This window comes from Dermacentor silvarum, chromosome 8 (assembly GCF_013339745.2).
Source record: "Dermacentor silvarum isolate Dsil-2018 chromosome 8, BIME_Dsil_1.4, whole genome shotgun sequence".
Taxonomy (NCBI): domain Eukaryota; kingdom Metazoa; phylum Arthropoda; class Arachnida; order Ixodida; family Ixodidae; genus Dermacentor; species Dermacentor silvarum.
Window position 1 is genome coordinate 171492169 of NC_051161.1, and position 6841 is coordinate 171499009.

A 6841-nucleotide genomic window follows, 5' to 3' on the forward strand; every position below is an offset into this window, starting at 1 on the left:
TATATATATAGATATATGTATATATATACACCATTTTGCCTAGACCATTGGCAGATTCAGGTGGAGGGCCTTGGAAGTTTGTGTCTTCCCCGAGACATGTTGCAATTAATTGTGATACGTATGACTTGTATCTGTTACATTGAAAATCTCTATCTCTCTCCCTCTTGTTTCTTTTTGGAGGAGGCCCCCTCTTGATGCTATCCTTGATACACTCATCTTAGCCGGCATCATTTTATATTTGAGGCGTGTAAGACCACGTTTCCTTATGAGATTCAACTCTCACATCGTGCACACCATACGGAATTCTACATAAGCCTGCGCCCATGCTTAATCATTTTCTGATCAACGTCCTTTCCTCTTGCATGACAGTTATCTCTGCTGTATTGCTGCTGCTCTCTCATGGATGTATACTAATAAATTATCTTAGTCAATTTCTTTTTGAACATTGAGTCCAATATTTGCCACCTTTATGCGTGTGTTGGATGTCATTTTTTTAAGACGTATCTTCACATTCTGCTTCCACTTCATCCACTTTAGCATCCTCACTTCAGTCACTTCTCTGTCCTGACTTCTAGATGACTTTATTAAAATTGTTTCAGTTCCATATACAGTATTGCTGGTCATGTATTGTCTTATAAGTTTATTAGACAGTAAAAATCTTTCAACTTGACTGGGACCTGTATAACATAAATATACACCGTAATGCATCTTTCCAGTTTTTACAATCTATGTCAGTTTTGCCGATTCTCTGGACTATCCAATAATTCCATTTTGGCGTTTTCCTTTATCATTGAACCTAGGTATCCGTCTTCTCTATGACTTACCCTCATGACTTCCCTTTCATTTACTCTGATAAACTGACATGTGGCTACCAGACGTGGACAGCTTGCCTCACAACACAAGCTGCTTTTGCCCTAACCTTTGTTCAAGGTGTCAGTCAGCATGAACAAAGCAGCAAGAGCAGGGAACTATAGAATTAAGGCAGAGGTGTGAGCAATTAAGGGAAGCCACCTCTATGAGGGTAGTGTGAGGAAAAGTATTTAGAAATGTTGGGAATTTGCAGTTTCTGTTTATTGGTCTATTAAATCTAGCTATTTCAGTTATTTCAGCACGTTTTGCAACTTTCAGTTGCAGTGTGTTTTTCTTAAATGCTGCCACACTCAATGCTAGAAGTTTGAGAACCTATATTTCTTATTCACTCACTTCATACATACCTACAAGCAGTAATTTTCGCATTTTACATCAGCTATTCAATGCAACGCCCAGATCTGTTCTCATTCTGCTTCGGTGGGAGTATAGTTACTAACACAGTGAATGATCATTAATCTGTGTATTTTTAGAAAGTGCCTTGATATTATGCAGCTGTGCATAACGTTATACTCTCTTCTAGCACTGATTTCTTGACGTGTGACTTCAAAAAATGAAGTCAACTGCATGACCTATTACGGGACGGAATCGTCTAACTTATTCGAATGAAAAATTATTCAGTGAAACCGTCTTGAATGATGCCAAGCAACAGAGGTAAGTTAGGGAATGCTTTGGAAAGCATTTTGGGTGGCTTCAATTCAAGCTCCGTGCCTCATCCAAATATTGCATTGAGAAATATTTTATGCCAGTAAGTGCACACATATTTGTGTTTATATCTGATGTTCTTCTTCCTTAATTACTTTCTTGGTTCAGTGCAGATATAGAAAGCAAGAAATGCTAGCATGTTTTTTTCTTTGCATTGGCAAATTCCAATATTCATATAATAGCACATCTTACATAAATGAGGATACTAAAAGTCGCTTGGCGAGCAAAACACGTACTTGTCTTTTTAAATATCCCAGCTTATGTTTTAGTGTGTGCAGTTAGGATACGATTCTTGAGAAGCACTACTTGACTGTTACAAGTATGTGATGTACAATTACTCAGCACAGCAGACAGATCCAAGCTATTGCAGACTGGTACTTACCACACAATGCAAATCTGATCATGCCTCAGGATTTTTTCTTTATTTGCATGGGTTGTCACATACCATAACGCCAGTATGCCTTAGGATTGTGCCGAGTTCATCTTAGGAAGGGGGGAGGGGGGGGGGAACGCCTTTGGCATGAAAACTGGTAAAGGAAGTATTATTTGTAGGGGTGGAAGAATATTTGAAGTTATGAATATGAATCGAACATTTCATGCTAACTATTCGTGTTCTAAAATAATAAACTACTCAGTATTTTTGATTAAGTAAAACTAGCCAAATACTTCGCAGTAACCGAGTCTCAAAGTTGTTACTGTTCACCATCTGCTAGCAAAGTATCACAAATTATCACAAGTGAAACAACAAAAGTTTTCAAAGCAATGCAGAAACAAAATTGGTAATGCAAACTGTGTTTTTGTTTTCATGATAGAAGGCTACATGACAACTCCTGATTTTTGATTATAGTCTATCATTTAATTTTATTGACAGTCTAGTCATGTAAATTTCTTATAACCAGTTATTTTTTCTTGCAACCTGTCCTTTTACATGTCTCTACAGCAAACAAGTCCTTCTGCAGCTTTTCTCTTCCGTTTTCACTACTTCCGATTTTTTTTTTGCGGCAACCATTTATTTAGTACTTTTTTACAGCTAGTCATACAGCAGCTATTTATTCTTAGAAATCTTGTTTGCCGCCAGGCTCTAAAGATTTTGAGAGGTGTTTGTGCAGTTTTTTAAATGACAATTAGTGAACTTGTTTTTAAAAATAATCCTAATCTTCCCTGATAGTTAGCAGTATTTTTCTTTTTTTTTGTAGTAAGTACAAGCATGGTGCTTAATTATGCCAAGATAAATATGCCTGCTGTAAATGTATGCATCTGTATTCGACTATTCAATACTTAATATCCCCATTAGAAAAAGATTATATTTGCCAACCTCTAATTATTTGCAATGAAGTAGTGAAGAGTTTGACGGAAGCTCGTCTGGTCTGGTCAAAAGAGGCATGGTAAGTAGTTCAAACACAAACCATAAAAATGAAAAATTAGAGATGGTTCAACTGGAGCTTTTTTCACAATGATGGCTCTCAGGTAGGAGCTGAAACATCTAATATTTTTATTTTTGTGGTTGGCATTCGATCTTTATTTGATTATTATAATTAATTGCATTCATCTAGTCCTAAAGAAGAGGCAATATATTTGGAGTACTACTCTTTGAACTTTGTTTCCATTGCCGAGTTTTTTTTTTTATGCAACTTTATTCACCACACAGGTACAACTCATACATTTTCATTCTTTCAAGGACGTCACCACTAGTGGAGGGTGTTATTCTGTGCTTAGACAATTATTTTCAGAGATTTCCAGCAAATATGCAGTCCTCATAAACTGCAGTACCTAAATAATTTTAGCCTGTGTGGCTATTCATTAACCATGTAGGCTTCATCAACTACTCACATGACTCGGCCTTGGCAAACTTGAGCTCACAAATTTCAGCATGCAGTAACCCCCCTACATATTTGTTTCGAAGAAGGCTTCTGCTTTGGTGCTACTCTGGATCCGCCCCTAATTCCTGCGATTACCACCATGGGCTTCAAGGCAGACAAACCTCAGGAAAACTGAGGTTTGTCTGCCTAACAAAGACAGACATTGAAAGCTAGGGTGGCATACCAGGCATGTTGGTCACAGACATGTCGTAATAGTTCAGCGGAAATCCGCTAGGTGGAGATAAGTGATTAAATGGAAACTGATGGCGTTTTTCACTGGTCGATCTGGAGCAGGATTTTTTGCTGCACGGCTGCGAATCCGCATTTCACTGGTCGAGCTGGAGCGGGTTCGCGCTTTCCACTGGTCGTTTCGGATCAACTCGCTCCGCGCCGGATCGCTCTCACTTGCTCCGCTGCCGAGGCGCGGATTCGGGCGGAAATAGGACGAGAGGATACGTCACTTCCGTTCGCTGTGGGACGGCAATCTTGGTGGCCATGGAAACGTGCAGAGCGGAAGTCGATATTTGTGACGTGTGTGTGCAGACTTCCTGTACGATCCAGCGCGGAGCATTTTCGCTCTCCGCGGACCGCTGGCAGATTAGGGTTGGTGAATTGCGAGCGCTCGCTCCAGGATTTCGGCGGCCGCTCCAGATCGACCAGTGAAAAACGCCATGAGACATCCACCCAAGTGTAGCAATTTAATTGCTACAATGGAAACCCAACCGGGTTCCTCGATAGAAAGCCTCGCAGTTGAAGAAAAATTTGTCCTGGTCCGGGACTCGAACCCGGGGCCACCGCCTTTCCGGGGCAGCCGCTCTACCATCTGAGCTAACCAGGCGGCTAGCAGATGGCAGGGCGAAGTCGAATTTGTCGACAACTCGAAGCAAAGGCAAGTGTATGACGTAATAGTTCAGCGGAAATCCGCTAGGTGGAGATAAGTGATAAAAGGGAAACTGAGACATCCACCCAAATGTAGCAATTTGCTACAATGGAAACCCAACCGGGTTCCTCGAAAGAAAGCCTCGCAGTTGAAGAAAAATTCGTCCTGGTCCGGGACTCGAACCCGGGACCACCGCCTTTCCGGGGCAGCCGCTCTACCATTTGAGCTAACCAGGCGGCTAGCAGATGGCAGGGCGAAGTCAAATTTGTCGACAACTCGAAGCAAAGGCAAGTGTATGACGTAATAGTTCAGCGGAAATCCGCTAGGTGGAGATAAGTGATTAAAGGGAAACTGAGACATCCACCCAAATGTAGCAATTTGCTACAATGGAAACCCAACCGGGTTCCTCGAAAGAAAGCCTCGCAGTTGAAGAAAACTCCGTATTTTTCTGTCCTGGTCCACTAGTATTCACCACTAGTATTCACAGACATGTCCACTAGTATTCACCTAGTGGACATGTCCATTTCATCTGCTGCTGAAGTGTTCATTGTCCGGGGGCACCTGTCTCCTCACGCATGCCCCAGCCCAGTCAATCAGAACTTAAGCAGCAGCTGAAATAAATATGTCCACTAGGTGGACACTTATGGTGTGAGGGGTGGCGAGGGCCGGCTGCTGGCCGAAACGTAATTAAGGCTCGCAACCATTAATAATGCACTTTATTAGAAGGCATGGCGCCTCCAAGAACGCGACTAGACGCGACGGCAGTCAACGCGCGCACCCCACTCTCGCGCACACTTCTCACACTAGGCTTGGCCGGCTTTGCTTCAGGGCTGGCTGAGTGCTGAGGCTGGTAGGTGGCGCTACTAGTCAGACCGCTTACATCCGGCCCCTCTTTGTTTGACCAAGTCCCTTTGGTCTAGGAAAAGGCACTGCTTGATGTCTTCACAGTGAGAATAGTCCAAGCACTCGGGTGGACGTCCTGGGAGTGGCGATCGGTGTAGGTCTGCTGAGCTGTGGTGGGTCATGAAAGCAGTTTTTGCTTGATCTTCACACATGCTGTCACGTACGAGTTTGTACCGCTGTGGACAAAATGACGTTGGTTGGGGAAGAAGAGGCTGAAGTGTCTCGGAGCTCGGTAGATGGTGTCACCCTGGCCACAGAGCTACAACCCTCTGTATATATTGTAAATACATATATTTTCTCCCCGTAACATTTTGGTGGAGGGCAGGGTAATCTCGCCACAAGCCGGCCCTGGATCTTCGCAGCGGGCGTCACATCGGTTCCGCTGTTATGGCTACTGACGCTGCTTCCGATGCTGACGCTGCCTCCGCCGCTCAGACACCGGCGGAAGTGGTACTAACCCAGCTACGTCACCCGGGAATCTTCACTGGCACTGGCAAGGTCGACGTCGAAGACTGGCTGACGTCGTATGAGCGCGTCGGTAAGCACAACAAGTGGAATGCCACACATTTGCTGGCCAACCTGATCTTTTACTTGGGAGGAACCGCGAAGGTATGGTTCGAGACGCATGAAACCGAAATTACAAGCTGGGACTCCTGCAAGGAAAAGCTACGCGATCTTTTCGGAAGGCCTGTGGGACGTCAAATGGAGGCCAAGCAAGAGCTAGCGTCTCGTGTCCAGACACCAACCGAATCATACGTCGCGTATATTCAAGACGTTCTGGCTCTCTGCCGTAAAGCGGACGCGGACATGCTAGAGGCCGATAGGGCTGGACACATCTTGAAGGGCATCGCAGACGATGCGTTCAACCTCCTGCTTTGCAGGAACTGCTCAACGGTTGAATCCATCATAAAGGAATGCCGGAATTTTGAGCAAGCGAAGAGCAAACGCATCGTACAACGCTTCGACCGACTTCCCAATACGGCTGCCACTTCCTCCTGCAACGACCCTCCGGCATCACATCCGCCTGCCACGCCAAGCTTGACACAGGTCATCCGCCGCGAACTTGAGGCTATGGCTCCAAGTTCTCACTGTCCCCATACGCACGACAACATGACCATCTCGCTCATTCAAGCTGTTGTCCGCCAAGAAATTGCCAACATGGACATCCAGTCTGCCGTCCGCCCACGTCCCACCCCTACCACTCCTGTCATTGCCTCTGCTGCACCTCGCCAGTCGTTCCCGAGTCGATATCGGAACCCATCTGAGTGGCGAACACCGGATGACAGGCCGATTTGCTTTGCTTGCTCCCGGGTCGGTCACATCTCCCGCCACTGCCGTAGTAGCCGCTGGTACTCCTCGCCTCGACCATACGCTGATCGCCGCTTCGACCGAGACTCTCGGTCTCTGTCGCCCCTTTCTGAACCATACCATGCCGGCCTTCCCTCTCGGGGAAACACCACTAGCCGCTCGCCCTCGCCGCAACGCCGTCAGTCCCGCTCGCCTACACCTCGACGCCCCTCGTCCCCGTCCTACGCGGGCCGCTTCTCGGGAAACTAAGCAATGCAGCCCCCGGAGGTGAGGCTGCGTTGACGACTCGGACTGCAAAACCTCTGCTGACCCCTGCTGC

At 45.6% G+C, this 6841-nt stretch overlaps 1 non-coding gene across 1 annotated transcript; it reads right to left on the bottom strand.

Annotated features, from left to right (window-relative positions):
- Positions 1 to 4194: 4194 nt before the first annotated feature.
- Positions 4195 to 4269, bottom strand: Trnas-gga (transfer RNA serine (anticodon GGA)). Its single transcript has one exon. It is a non-coding gene; the product is annotated as a tRNA-Ser (tRNA).
- Between the last annotated feature and the right edge of the window lie 2572 nt (positions 4270 to 6841).